Source organism: Arachis ipaensis, chromosome B5, assembly GCF_059453495.1.
Source record: "Arachis ipaensis isolate K30076 ecotype BB chromosome B5, ASM5945349v1, whole genome shotgun sequence".
Taxonomy (NCBI): domain Eukaryota; kingdom Viridiplantae; phylum Streptophyta; class Magnoliopsida; order Fabales; family Fabaceae; genus Arachis; species Arachis ipaensis.
The window spans coordinates 41,135,501-41,151,716 of record NC_142440.1 but is presented as its reverse complement, the minus strand read 5'-3'; the positions used below and the strand labels follow the sequence as shown (position 1 = coordinate 41,151,716).

The window sequence follows — 16,216 nt, the reverse complement described above, 5'->3', positions numbered from 1 at the left end:
CCTTCTATTTAAAGGACTAACACTCCTCCTCAATGTACAATTCGAACTCTATCCCTCGTGATAAGTTCGAATTCTTTCTTCTTTACCTTCTCCTTCTATTCTTCTTTACCTCTGACACCTCAAGAAATCTCTATACTGTGACATAGAGGATTCCATATTTTCTTCTCCTCTCTTTTTATATGAGCAGGAGCAAGGACAAAGGCATTCTTGTTTAAGCTGACCCTGAACCTGAAAGGACCTTGAAGAGAAAGCTAAGAGAAGCTAAAGTACAACTCTCTATAGAGGACCTAACAGAACTTTTTAAACAAGAAGAAGACATGGCAGCCGAAAACAATAACAATGCCAACAATGCAAGGAAGGTGCTTGGTGACTTTACTGTACCTACTACTGACTTCTATGGGAGAAGCATCTCAATCTCTGCCATTGGAGCAAACAACTTTGAGCTTAAGCCTCAATTAGTTTCTCTAATGCAACAGAATTGCAAGTTTCATGGACTTCCATTAGAAGATCCTCATCAATTCTTAGCTAAATTCTTGCAAATTCGTGACACTGTCAAGACCAATGGGGTTGATCCCGAGCTCTATAGACTTATGCTTTTTCCCTTTGCTGTAAGAGACAGAGCTAGAACACAGTTGGATTCATAACCTCCTAGTACTCTCCCAAGTAATACAGAAGAGAATCCAAAAAGAGAGTGCAAGGCCATCAACATTACCCACATGCCCGAACCTGGAGAGGAGAAAAAGGCAGTGATTTCCACTGAGGAAGACATCAATGGACGTCCACTGGCCTCCAAAGAGTTCCCTAATGAGAAACCATGGGAATCTGAGGCTCACACTGAGACCATAGAGATTCCATTGAATTTACTTTTGCCATTCATGAGCTCTGATGAATATTCTTCCTCTGAAGAGGATGACGATGTTATTGAAGAACAAGTTGCTAAGTACCTTGGAGCAATCATGAAGCTAAATGCCAAGCTATTTGGTAATGAGACTTGGGAGGATGAACCCCCCTTGCTCACCAAAGAACTAGATGACTTGACTAGGTAGAAATTACCTCTGAAGAGACAAGATCCTGGAAAGTTCTCAATACCTTGTACCATAGGCATCATGACCTATGAGAAGGCTCTGTATGACCTAGGGTCAAGCATAAACCTCATGCCTCTCTCTGTAATGGAGAAGTGATGAGCGGATGATTTATACGCTTTTTGGCATTGTTTTTAGTATGTTTTTAGTAGGATCTAGTTACTTTTAGGGATGTTTTTATTAGTTTTATGTTAAATTCACATTTCTGGACTTTACTATGAGTTTGTGTGTTTTTCTATGATTTCAGGTATTTTCTGGCTGAAATTGAGGGACTTGAGCAAAAATCAGATTCAGAGGTTGAAGAAGGACTGCTGATGCTGTTGGATTCTGACCTCCCTGCACTCAAAGTGGATTTTCTGAAGCTACAGAACTCCAAATGGTGCGCTCTCAACGGCGTTGGAAAGTAGACATCCAGGGATTTCCAGCAATATATAATAGTTCATACTTTACCCGAGTTTAGATGACGCAAAAGGGCATTGAACGCCAGTTCTACGCTACAGTCTGGAGTTAAACGCCAGAAACACGTCACGAACCAGAGTTGAACGCCAAAAATATGTTACAACTTGGCGTTCAACTCCAAAAGAAGCCTCTGCACGTGTAAACTTCAAGCTCAGCCCAAGCACACACCAAGTGGGCCCCGGAAGTGGATTTATGCATCAATTACTTACTTTTGTAAACCCTAGTAACTAGTTTAGTATAAATAGGACTTTTTACTATTGTATTAGACATCTTGGGACGTTTAGTGCTTAGATCATGGGGGCTGGCCATTCGGCCATGCCTGAACCTTTCACTTATGTATTTTTCAACGGTAGAGTTTCTACACACTATAGATTAAGGTGTGGAGCTTTGCTGTTCCTCAAAGATTAATGCAAAGTACTACTGTTTTTCTATTCAATTCAACTTATTCCACTTCTAAGATATTCATTCACACAAGAATATGATGGATGTGATGATCGTGACAGTCATCATCATTCGCAACTTATGAATGCGTGCCTGACAACCACTTCCGTTCTACCTTAGATTGAATGGATATCTCTTGGATAACTAATACAGGGGACCGAGTCCGAGTTATTAGTGTCTTCGTGGTATAAGTTAGAACCCATGGATGGGCATTCCTGAGATCCGGAAAGTCTAAACCTTGTCTGTGGTATTCCGAGTAGGATCTGGGAAGGGATGGCTCTGACGAACTTCAAACTCGCGAGTGCTGGGTGTAGTGACAGACGCAAAAGGAGGGTGAATCCTATTCCAGTATGATCGAGAACATCCAGATGATTAGCCGTGCCGTGACAGAGCATTTGGACCTTTTTCACAGAGAGGATGGGATGTAGCCATTGACAACGGTGAGGCCCTACATAAAGCTTGCCATGGAAAGGAGTAGGACTGGTTGGATGAAGACAGTAGGAAAGCAGAGGTTCAGAGGAACGAAAGCATCTCTATACGCTTATCTGAAATTCTCACCAATGATTTACATAAGTATTTCTATCTTTATTTTCTGTTTATTTATTATTATTATTCGAAAACTCCATAACCATTTGATATCCGCCTGACTGAGATTTACAAGATGACCATAGCTTGCTTCATACCAACAATCTCCGTGGGATCGACCCTTACTCACGTAAGGTTTTATTACTTGGACGACCCAGTGCACTTGCTGCTTAGTTGTATCGAAGTTGTGACAAATTATGAATTAAGATTAGAGCACCAAGTTTTTGGAGCCATTACCAGGGATCACAATTTCGTGCACCAAGTTTTTGGCGCCGTTGCCGGGGATTGTTCGAGTTTGGACAACTGACGGTTCATCTTGTTGCTCAGATTAGGTAATTTTCTTTTTGTTTTATTTTCAAAAAAAAATTTTCTTCAAAAATCTTTAAAAAAAATTTTTCCTTTGTTTTCGAAAATTATTTTAAAAATTTTACGAATGAATTCTAAAGTTTCAAAATGGTATGCTGAAGTTTGGCTGGCCATCAAGCTTTAGACTAACCTGGTATGATTCCTGGAATCTTGATTGAGGACTGTGAATTCATTGCTTCCTTTTCCCTATATGTTTTCAAAAAAATAAAAATATACAAAAATCCAAAAAAATTAATAAAATCAAAAAAATTCAAAAATATTTTATGTTTCTTGTTTGAGTCTTGAGTCAATTTTTAAGTTTGGTGTCAATTGTATTTTTTTTCTAAAAAATTTTATGCATTTTTCAAAAATTCATGCATTCATAGTGTTCTTCTTGATCTTCAAGTTGTTCTTGGCCAGTCTTCTTGTTTGATCTTCATATTTTCTTGTTTTGTGTCTTTTCTTGTTTTTCATATGCATTCTTGCATTCATAGTGTCTATACATGAAAAATTTCTAAGTTTGGTGTCTTGCATATTTTCTTTTCTTGAAAATTTTTCAAAAATAAGTCTTGATGTTCATCTTCATCTTCAAAGTGTTCTTGGTGTTCATCTTGACATTCATAGTGTTCTTGCATGCATTGTGTGTTTTGATTCATAATTTTTATGTTATGATTCTTTTTCATGTTTTTCTCTTTCATCATTAAAAATTCAAAAATAAAAAAAAGATCTTTCCCTTTTTCACTCATAAATTTCAAAAATTTGGATTGACTCTTTCAAAAAATTTTAAAATCTAGTTGTTTCTTATGAGTCAAATCAAATTTTCAATTTGAAAATCTTATCTTTTTCAAAATCATTTTCAAAAATCAAATCTTTTTCATTTTTCTTATTTTTTGACTATTTTAAAAATATTTTTCAAAAAAGTCTTTTTCTTAATTTTATCTCATAATTTTCGAAAATATCATCAAAAATTAATGTTTTGATTCAAAAATTTCAAGTTTGTTACTTACTTGTTAAGAAAGATTCAAACTTTAAGTTCTAGAATCATATCTTGTGATTTCTTGTGAATCAAGTCATTAATTGTGAATTTAAAAATCAATTCTTTTTCAAAACTAATTTCAATCATATTGTTCATACCCAGGGTCGAGATGTCCGAACCAGGATGTTCAGTAATAAAACAACCGACCTGTTCAGATCAAGCGGACCGACTTCTTTACGAAGAACTCGGCCAAATCGACAGCAAAGCCCAATAAAAAGGGCCCAAATGGAAGAACACGACCCAGAATCCAAAGGCAATCCCAGCCTATAGAGATGAAGGCGGTTCCCTTGAAGATAAGCTGACTTCCTTCAAAAATAAGATAAGATAAAGATAACAAACTTATCTTATCAGAAAGGTCAGCCCACGCTACTATAAATACACTTGAGCACCCAGGTATAACTCATACTCTGATTCTACATAAAACCTGTTTAATACCCATGCTAACTTAGGCATCGGAGTCTCTTGCAGGTACCCCCACCCTCCGGTGACAAAGAATCAGCAGTGCAGCCAGTCCAACAAATCGGACACGACAGCTCCGGCTGCCACCTACCAGCCGGACATGTCATCTTAGACCAGTGCAGAAGATCTCGTCCGAGATCGACCTACAATTTCAGGTAACCCTCGGAACATTGGTGCCGTTGCCGGGGAACCTGGAAGTCATCCCAAAACTATGGCAGACGGCCATGACAACGACCACGATTCAGATCTGGAAAACAAAACACCGCACAAAAACGCGGACACTATGCTAAAGGATACCCCAGAATCCAACGAGGACAAAAACTCACCAAATCCGGGAGCCATGGAAGCACTCCAAGAACATTTAAAACAACTTGAGAAAGAAACCCAGCAACAACGGGAGATAGGAAAGGTTCTGCAAAGAGAGGTACGGCGACGTCGAGAACTAGAAGAAAAACTACAGCAATTAGAGGCCGACCTCAAAACGAAAGCTCCTCGGACCACTCCTGAGGAAACTTCACGCAAAGAACAGGACCCATTCACCAGGGAAATCATGAAGACCAAAATTCCAAAAGACTTCAAGCTTCCGGATATGGTTTTGTACGATGGCACCACAGATCCCAACCACCATCTTAGCAACTTCAGAAGCAGGATGTACCTTACCGATGCCTCAGACGCCGTTCGCTGCAAAGCTTTTCCAACAACTCTCACAAAAACAGCGATCAGATGGTTCGACAACCTACCTCCGAAGTCCATCACAAACTTCGACGACCTGGCCAAAAAGTTCCTGGCCAGATTCTCCATTCAGAAAGATAAGGCCAAGCACGCACCCAGTTTACTTGGGATCAAGCAAGGAGATCGGGAGAGCCTCCGCAACTACGTGGAAAGATTCAACAAAACATGCATGGACATACAAAGTTTACCAACAGAGGCCGCCATCATGGGGCTTATCAATGGCTTACGAGAAGGGCCTTTCAGCCAATTCATATCAAAGAAGTATCCTACCTCCTTAGATGAAGTACAGGAGCGAGCAGAAAAATACATCAACATGGAAGAGAACGCTCGGTTGGGAGAAACCTCAAAATATGGGGCCTCCTACCGGGACAAAGACAAGGACTCCAAAAAGAAAGAAGATAGACAAGGTGAGAAAATCAAAAAGTACCACAACTATACTCCTCTCAAAGCATCCTTGGTCGACATATACAAAGAAGTCTGCCATACAGAGAAAATTCCCCCAGCGCGACCACTCAAAGGCAAAAGGGGAGGAGGAAATCGGAAGGAATATTGTGAATACCACCGGATTCGAGGGCACTCTACCAACGAATGCTTCGACTTGAAAAAAATCATAGAAAAATTGGTAAGAGAAGGCAAATTAGATCGATTTCTGGCCACCCGGGATGATGACCAAAGAAAAAGACGGAGAGACGAAGATGATGGACGAACTGAACGGTCACCTCGGACACCAGAAAGACACGTCCACATGATACATGGCGGATTCGCAGGAGGTGGGATCTCCAAATCGTCCCGAAAGAGATATCTCAACGAAGTATACCACGTTGAGGGAAAGGAGGAAGCACCCGACATCCCGGCGATAACATTTACTAAAGAGGATGCATCCGGCATCATTCCGGGACACGACGATCCCATGGTCATCACAATTATATTAGCAAACACCAATCTACATCGCACACTAGTGGACCAAGGGAGTTCTGCCAACATCTTATTCAAAACAGCTTTCGACAAACTCGGCTTAGACGAAAGAGAACTTAGAGCATACCCGAACAATCTGTTTGGACTAGGAGACACCCCGATACAACCGTTGGGATATGTATCGCTACACACTACTTTTGGAAAAGGGAACCAATCTAGGACCCTCAAAATAGACTACATAGTAGTCGACGTAAGTTCAGCCTACAATGCTCTCATAGGTCGGACAACACTCAATCAACTCGGCGCAATAGTCTCAACCCTACATCTATGCATGAAATTCCCAACTACAGAGGGGATAGCCACGGTAAAAGCAGATCAAAGGATGGCACGTCGTTTCTATAATGAGAGCTTAAACCTCAAAGGAAGAGGAGAAGAGTTTCATACAATTGAGCTTGGCGGAGCTCAGCGTCGGGAGGAACTTCGTCCGCACCCAGAAGGCGAGATAGAGAAGGTTCAGATTGGAGATACCCCGGATAAAACGACTAATATCGGCACGGTCCTAAGAGGAGATTCAAAAAACTCACTGATACAATTCCTGCGAGATAATGCCGACCTCTTCGCATGGAAAGCCGCAGACATGCCAGGCATAGACCCTAAGTTAATGTGCCACAAGTTGGCGGTCTATCCAGGATCTCGGCCGGTGCAGCAGAAGCGAAGAAAACTCGGACCAGAGCGATCCCGAGCTGTGGAAGAACAAGTACAAACGCTACTGGAGGCAGGGTTCATAAGAGAAGTCAATTACCCACTATGGCTAGCCAACGTTGTTCTGGTGAAAAAATCAAATGGGAAGTGGCGCATGTGTACCGATTACACCGATCTCAACAAAGCCTGCCCAAAAGATCCATATCCACTCCCAAGTATTGACGCCCTGGTAGATGCTTCCTCCGGATATAGATACCTATCATTTATGGACGCCTATTCAGGATACAACCAAATCCCCATGTATCCACCAGATCAAGAAAAAACATCATTCTTGACACCAAAAGCGAACTACTGCTACATCGTGATGCCTTTCGGTCTCAAAAACGCGGGAGCTACTTATCAAAGGTTAATGAATAAAGTCTTCTCTGCTCACATCAGGAAAATCATGGAAGTTTACATGGACGACATGTTGATAAAAACACAAAGCGAAAATACATTACTGTCCGACCTGTCCCAAGTATTCAACACTATAAGGAAACATGACATGCGACTCAACCCCGCAAAATGTACCTTCGCAGTCGAAGCAGGCAAATTCTTGGGATTCATGCTCACACAAAGGGGAATCGAGGAAAATCCAGACAAATGTCAAGCTATACTCAACATGAAGAGCCCAACCTGTGTCAAAGAGGTACAGCAACTCAACGGGAGATTGGCCGCCCTATCCCGATTCTTAGCAGGAGCTGCGATAAGATCTCTCCCCTTCTATGCTACTTTAAGAAAGGGAAAACAGTTCGAATGGACGACAGAATGTGAGCAAGCTTTCCGGGACTTCAAGGAGTTCTTAGGACGGCCACCTATCCTATCTCGACCACAAGAAGGAGAACCACTTATATTATATCTCGCGGTAGGAAGCCGAGCGATAGCCTCAGCACTAGTCAGAGAAGACGAAAATGGGCAACAACCCGTCTACTTCATTAGCAAAGCACTACAGGGATCTGAGCTGAACTACCAGAAAATAGAAAAATTTGCCTATACCCTCATCCTAACATCTCGACGACTCTGCCCATACTTTCAGGCTCATACCATTAAGGTCAGAACTAACCAGCCAATAAAAGGAATACTGCAGAAAACAGATTTAGCAGGCAGAATTCTACAATGGGCAGTCGAGTTATCAGAGTTCGACCTCCAATATGAAGCTTGGACGGCCATCAAATCACAATATCTGGCCGACTTCATCGCAGAATTCACAGATACCCCGGAAACTCCCACAGAATGGAATCTCTACGTGGATGGCTCCTCAAATAAAACTGGAAGTGGCGCAGGCGTGATAATAGAAAGCAACCAAGGAACCCAAGTTGAGCTCTCCCTCAAGTTCGGGTTCCCGGCCTCCAATAACCAGGCGGAATATGAAGCACTGTTAGCGGGTTTGAAGCTGGCTAAAGAGGTCGGAACTTAAAAACTCAACATTTACAGTGATTCACAAGTGGTCACATCACAAATAACAGGGAGCTACCAAGCCAAAGATCCCACCATGAAAAAATATTTGGATAAAACCAAGGAACTGCTCGAACAAGTTGGGGAATATATAATCTGCCACATACCCCGCGAACGAAATGCCCGAGCTGATGCACTCTCAAAACTAGCCAGCACCAAACTAGGGGGCAACAATAGAAGCCTCATCCAGGAAATGTTGCAAAACCCATCAATCTCGGAAGAGGAACAAGTCCTGGCCATAACAAGTCAGGACCAAGGATGGATGACCCCCATAATCAACTACCTCAAAGAAGGAACACTCCCCGCAGAAGAAAAGGAGGCAAAGAAGTTAAAAAGGGAGGCACAGTACTACACCATCATAAACAACATCCTATACAAAAGAGGAATCTCAATACCCTTACTAAAATGCGTACCGACCTCCAACACAAAGGAAGTGCTAGAAGAAATACATAGCGGCATTTGTGGTAATCATCTCGGAGCACGAGCTCTCGCCAAAAAAGTACTACGGGCAGGATTCTATTGGCCAACTTTACAAAAAGAAGCCACAGAATTTGTAAAGACATGTCCACCATGTCAAAAACATGCCAACTTTCACATCGCCCCGCCAGAAGAGCTCATCAACGTGACTTCACCTTGGCCATTCGCAAAATGGGGACTCGACCTTCTCGGCCCCTTCCCGCAGGGGTCAGGACAAGTTAAATTTCTCATAGTGGGCGTAGATTACTTTACGAAATGGATCAAAGCAGAGCCCCTAGCCAATGCCACCGCTCAAAGAAGTCAAAAATTCTTATATAGAAACATCGTCACAAGATTCGGGATTCCATAACTACAGACAATGGCACTCAATTCACAGATGCAGGCTTCAGAAAACTAGTAGCTGACCTGAATATAAAGCACCAGTACACCTCCGTCGAGCATCCACAAGCCAATGGACAGGCCGAAGTGGCTAACAAAGTCATATTGGCTGGACTAAAATGGAGATTACAAAATGCAAAGGGAGCCTGGGCAGAAGAGCTGCCACAGGTCCTATGGGCATATCGAACAACTCCACATTCAACTACGAAGGAATCCCCCTTCCGATTAGCATACGGAACAGAAGCAATGATTCCAGTAGAAATCGAGGAAGGATCGCCAAGAGTAGTTCACTACAATGAAGGAGCGAACTTCCAACTTCAGAGAGAAGAGCTCGACTTGTTACCCGAAACCCAAGAAAGAGTTCGAATCAGGGAAGAAGCTCTAAAACGTCGAATGGCTTCCAGATATAATCAAAAGGTGGTGCCAAGAAGTTTCATAGAAAATGATCTCATCCTAATCCAAAATGATATCGGAACAACTCGACCAGGAGAGGGAAAGCTGGCAGCAAACTGGAAAGGACCCTACCGAGTTATAGAAGTGCTTGGAAAGGGCTACTACAGACTGTCCGAACTCGATGGACGGGAGCTTCCCAGGTCATGGCACGCCTGCAACCTCAGAAGGTACTACAGTTAGAAAAGAGTATATAAAAGATCTCATCATTGGATGCACTCTTTTTCCTGAAAAGGTTTTTTAATGAGGCACCAAGTTGAGACTCAGACGATCCCATATGTATATATTTCTACCTTTTCTTTTAAATAAAATATTTTTGAGATATTCTACAAAGATTTCAAGACGCATTAATCTGAAGTATTCATCGTCCGATTATAAAGCGACAGATCGACATAAAGTGAAAAACAATTTCACTGTACGATTACGATAAAGACAAATCGTCCGATAAAGGTGAAAACGCGATTCACCCAAAAGACGATCTAGAGATGACAACCACTTTCTACAAATCGGCAAAGATGAACACAGAATAATGCAAGAAGTTATCGAAAGCAATCTTAAAAAGAACCTGACGAGGTCTTACGAATCGCTAAAATAATAACTTTAAAGACTGGCCGACGTTGCCAAGTCGGACCAAGTCAACCCAAGTTATAAGTAAACCCTGGAAAGAGGTCTGGCCAACCCTATTAAAGAGGATTACTTTAACTTAGAAGGGCTCGATACGACAAAGTCAGCCCAAAACTAAAAGTTATCAAAGTAGTCCCTGAAAGAGATCTGACAAAGATCCAAGAAAGAGGACTACAAATAACTTAAAGGAGACCGATATAACCAAGTCGGACTCCTACTACTATTACTAAAAGTTATCAAAGTAGTCCCTGAAAGAGATCTGACAAAGATCCAAGAAAGAGGACTACAAATAACTTAAAGGAGACCGATATAACCAAGTCGGACTCCTACTACTGTTACTAAAAGTTATCAAAGTAGTCCCTGAAAGAGATCTGACAAAGATCCAAGAAAGAGGACTACAAATAACTTAAAGGAGACCGATATAACCAAGTCGGACTCCTACTACTGCTACTAAAAGTTATCAAAGTAGTCCCTGAAAAAGATCTGATAAAGATCCAAGAAAGAGAACTACAAATAACTTAAGGGAGACCGATATAACCAAGTCGGACTCCTACTACAAACAAATTCCTAAAAGATATCTGACAAAGATCCAGGAAAGGGATTACAAATATAACCTGAAAATGGACTGCGAAAAACAACTCGAAGACCAACTTGAAGGAATCGGTTACAGAAATAAACCAGAGCGAGAACAAACAAAAAAATTCTTAGACCTACCTAGCCACAACCACAAAGGACTCAAAACACAAAATACAAAAGCAATCCAAAAGAGGTTAAGCTGTAGGATTCCAACATTCACAGCAAAAGAAATACCAAGTCAACCACAAAAGACAAAGTTATCATCCACAAGATTAAAAAAGCCTCGGAGGCAACCAAAATCTACCGCAAAAGTAGAAGCATGCTACCATTTGTTTTTATAAAAAACAAAAGTTGCTAGGCAAAGAAACAAGAAAGTGTCAGCAAAACATAAAGAGTTCAAAAAAGCCCACAAGCCGGGCCAACTAAATATCCAAAATAAAGATTAAAACTAAGGGTCAGAAGATTTTTTAGCAGCATCAGGCTGAGGAGACGGAGGCCGAGTCTGGAGAGGAACGACATCTACAGTAACGTCATCCCTGTTCAAGATCTGGCAGTCGGGGTCAAAAGCAGGAGGACCAACCTCGGCAGGGACAGCAGAAGTCGACACCTTAGTAGAGGCCACAGGGGGAGGATCGACATCATCCTCATCCTCGTCATCAGGGACAACCTTTCCATCCCTGACAGCGTTTTCCAAGCTAAACATGGTCAGGTCGGCCTCGGGAGCAATAACCCGAACTTGTTCCCTCAGGTTCTCATAGGCAGCAGTTACACTGCCAACAAGATGACCTTGGAGTTCGGAATAATTAGCCCGGGCATTCTCCAACTCTTCTCTCAGACGCAACACCTCCCTGTAAGACGTCAAATAACTGTCCTTATGCCGCATAGCCGTGTCCTCGGCCAGTTTCAGAGAGCCAGCCAAGAAAGTAGAAATAGCCTTTTCATTCTCCAAATCCTTTTCCAACCTGGCCACCCTTACTTCAAGCTCCCCCTTTAAATCCTTCATCCGATCAAACTCCTGTTTGGCCTCCTCCATAAAAGCTTTAGTAGCATGGAGAGGAAGACTTTGAGCAGTCCGATATAGGGCCGCCCCCATGTGTGCCAACTTGATACCACTCCGGGCGATATAATCAAAATGATGAAGAATTGACACATCATCCATCGGAAGAACACCATAAGGGCCAATTTGTTGATCTACAAACTCAACTGCATCAAAGTCAGGAGCATCAAGGTTGAAAGGTTCAGTTGTTCTTTGCTTCTTAAGAGGGGGACCGGAAGCAGCAACGGAAGATTGTGGAGGGTCGATCTGATGGATCCGAGGAGTAGGAATTGCTCTCCTCGGCCCGGGAGAACTCGGTATAGGAGGTTTAACCAGAGGCCGAGAAGACCCCTCTCCGGCCGCCTTGGCCGAGAGGTTTAGTGCTGCGGTCGCCTTCTTTGCCTTCTTATAGGCTCTCATAGAATCATTATTCTTCGACATCTCTGAAAAGCATAAAAAACAAAGACAAGTTACAACACAGAAAAAACAAAGCCTGAGAGCAAGTATAAAAACAAATCAGGCAGTACCCAAAGCAGCCCGAACTAAAGATGGATCACTCAAAAATCTCTTCGTGTCCAGGTGGGGTGGCTTCCCCCACAAATCTTCAGGAACGACCACAAAGGCCCGCTCAACCTCACTAAGCATCTCCCACGTGTAACATGGCACTCTTACATTCTTTTGCCACTCCAGAGGAAAAGCAGGTTCATCATTTTCGTCAAGAAAAAAGGGGCGAACCCCCTCAATAGCACGGACCCGGAAGAAGTAGTTCTTAAAATCTTTAAAAGACTCATCATACATGGCAAAAACTTTATGCCCCTGGGCCGACCTAAAAGAAACCCAGGAAGCCTTCTTTTTGGAGGAACCCCCAGGTTTGGCCGAGACAAAAAGATAAAGGAAAAGAGTTTCAGAAGGTGTTATATCCAACTCCTGACAAAGAAGTTGAAATATTTTGATAAAACCCAGGAGTTTGGATGTAGCTGAGATGGGGCAATGTTGCAAGACCATAACAAATCAGTTTCAAAAGCGGTAAAGGGGAAAGTAACGTTCAATTGACTAAAAAAGTATTCATAAGCATAGAAAGAGGGGCGCTCCCCCTCGACAGAAGTCGGAAAACAGACTCTCTCATCAGAATCAGGAGCAACAAGCTCATAATCACCCTCGCAGGAACCGTTAGCACAAATCCTATGGCGCTTCCTCAGCTCTGTGCAAAATTCAGCATCCACAATAGAAACACAGAACAAAACAAGGGAGTCCAGCCAATCGGACATCCCCTCGGGAATTCTGGAAGACATCTCTACAATGTTATTGCGAGAAGACATGAGACCAACTAATCCTACAAGTAAGAAAAAAGATGGGATTACTAAAAACATCTTGGACAAGGGAGAAAACAACTCAAAAACGATACAGACAAACACGCAGAAAAAGGAAAACCCCAAGACCCAAACCAAAGTCCTGGGGCATCCTTCGGAGGCAATAATCAGGCAAGGTTTTCAGGAAAAATCTACAGCTCGCATCCCAGCATCTCTCAGAAAGCATTCAAAAAATAAAACACAAAAATTGCAGTTCACCAAGCAAAAGGCATTTCCAAAATCAAAGCACACGAAGGGGAAATCATCAAAGGTGCAAACTTTTTCAGAATCGGACGAAAAAGAAATCTCCAAACAAAACAAGGAACAGACACAGATTTTCTATCGGTACTAGACAGGAAACGACCAGAAGCAACAAAATCCTAGAAAGCCTCGATGAAAATATCAAGAGAAAGCATAAAAAGAAGTCAGGAAAAACACATTACAAGTGACAAGAAAATACAAGACCACAAAAAAGATTCAAACTTTCAAACATGCAAAATCAAAACCGAAGACGAAGCCATAAAAGAAGCAAGAAAGCTAGTACCAACCTGAAAAAAAGCAGCAAATTGAGGATGAAAGATGAAATCCGGAATCGCCCCCTCACAAGAAGAAAGTACAAACAGAAGCAGTATCGCAGAAAGAAACGCGAAACTCCAGGAGAAAACAGAAGCTTCAGACGCCGCAACGCAAGAAAAATTGAAGGGAAAAAAGCAGAAAACGAAGGAATAAGTGCGAAGAAGTTACGAAAAGGGCGAGGGAGAGAAACCGTCTCTGGGTTTTTCAAAAATCAAAATAAAAAACCAAAAAGGAAACGGGGCAATTAATGTTAAAATTAAATGAAAGCATTAAACCCACGCACGTTTCCAAAGCGCCGAAATAAAAGCGCGCGCTTAGAGGAAAAAACGTTCTACATTCAAAAAAGCTTCTACAAAGAAATCGAAAAAATGCTTGAGTTCGGTTTCACTAAAGAAGGACCGAAGTCAAGAACTCAGCCTCAAAAAGAAGACCGAGCTCAAGCAGGGGCACTGTTCATACCCAGGGTCGAGATGTCCGAACCAGGATGTTCAGTAATAAAACAACCGACCTGTTCAGATCAAGCGGACCGACTTCTTTACGAAGAACTCGGCCAAATCGACAGCAAAGCCCAATAAAAAGGGCCCAAATGGAGGAACACGACCCAGAATCCAAAGGCAATCCCAGCCTATAGAGATGAAGGCGGTTCCCTTGAAGATAAGCTGACTTCCTTCAAAAATAAGATAAGATAAAGATAACTAACTTATCTTATCAGAAAGGTCAGCCCACGCTACTATAAATACACTGGAGCACCCAGGTATAACTCATACTCTGATTCTACATAAAACCTGTTTAATACCCATGCTAACTTAGGCATCGGAGTCTCTTGCAGGTACCCCCACCCTCTGGTGACAAAGAATCAGCAGTGCAGCCAGTCCAACAAATCGGACACGACAGCTCCGGCTGCCACCTACCAGCCGGACACGTCATCTTAGACCAGTGCAGAAGATCTCGTCCGAGATCGACCTACAGTTTTAGGTAACCCTCGGAACACATATCTTTTCAAAAAATATCTTTTTATCTTATCTTTTTCAAAATCATATCTTTTTAATCATACCTTTTCATATCATATCTTTTTCAAATATCTCTTCTAACTTCTTATCTTCTTATCTTTCAAAAATTGATTTTCAAAATTTGTTTCAACTAACTAATTAACTTTTTGTTTGTTTCTTATCTCTTTTAAAACTACCTAACTAACTATCCCTCTCTAATTTTCGAAAATACCTCCCTCTTTTTCAAAAATTCTTTTTAATTAATTGATTGTTTTAAATTTTAAATTTATTTCCCCTTTAATTTTCGAAAATCATCAACTCCTTTTCAAAAATTATTTTCGAAAACTTCTCTCTCTCATCTCCTTCTATTTATTTAATTACTTACTAACACTTCTCCTCACCTCATATCTCTGCTCCTATCTTCACCCTTGTGTTTGGATTATCCTCCCTTCTCTTTCCTTACATTACATTCTTTTCTTCTTCTACTCACACAAAGGGATCTCTATACTGTGACATAGAGGATTCCATATTTTCTTTGTTATTCCCTTCTTTGTCATATGAGCAGGAGCAAGGACAAGAACATTCTTATTGAAGCAGATCCTGAACCTGAAAGAACTCTGAAAAGGAAACTAAGAGAAGCTAAAATACAACAATCCAGAGACAACCTTACAGGAATTTTCAAACAGGAAGAGGAGATGGCAGCCGAAAATAATAATAATGTAAGGAGGATACTTAGTGACTTTACTGCACCTAATTCCAATTTACATGGAAGAAGCATCTCCATTCTTGCCATTGGAGCAAACAATTTTGAGCTGAAACCTCAATTAGTTTCTCTGATGCAGCAAAACTGCAAGTTTCATGGACTTCCATCTGAAGATCCTTTTTAGTTCTTAACTGAATTCTTGCAGATCTGTGATACTGTTAAGACTAATGGAGTAGATCCTGAAGTCTACAAGCTCATGCTTTTCCCGTTTGCTGTAAGAGACAGAGCTAGAATATGGTTGGACTCTCAACCTAAGAATAGCCTGAACTCTTGGGATAAGCTGGTCAAGGCTTTCTTAGCCAAGTTCTTTCCTCCTCAAAAGCTGAGTAAGCTTAGAGTGGATGTTCAAACCTTCAGACAGAAAGAAGGTGAATCCCTCTTTGAAGCTTGGGAGAGATACAAGGAACTGGCCAAAAAGTGTCCTTCTGATATGCTTTCAGAATGGACTATCCTGGATATATTCTATGATGGTCTGTCTGAATTAGCTAAGATGTCATTGGATACTTCTGCAGGTGGATCCATTCACCTAAAGAAAACGCCTGCAGAAGCTCAAGAACTCATTGACATGGTTGCTAACAACCAGTTCATGTACACTTCTGAGAGGAATCCTGTGAGTAATGGGACGCCTCAGAAGAAGGGAGTTCTTGAAATTGATACTCTGAATGCCATATTGGCTCAGAATAAACTATTGACTCAACAGGTCAATATGATTTCTCAGAGTCTGAATGGAATGCAAGCTGCATCTAAC

At 41.6% G+C, this 16,216-nt stretch overlaps 1 non-coding gene across 1 annotated transcript; it reads right to left on the bottom strand.

The window, feature by feature from the left end:
- Positions 1 to 15,796: 15,796 nt before the first annotated feature.
- LOC148563953 (small nucleolar RNA R71) lies at positions 15,797 to 15,904 on the bottom strand. Its single transcript, XR_015884646.1, has one exon. It is a non-coding gene; the product is annotated as a small nucleolar RNA R71 (small nucleolar RNA).
- Positions 15,905 to 16,216: the final 312 nt, after the last annotated feature.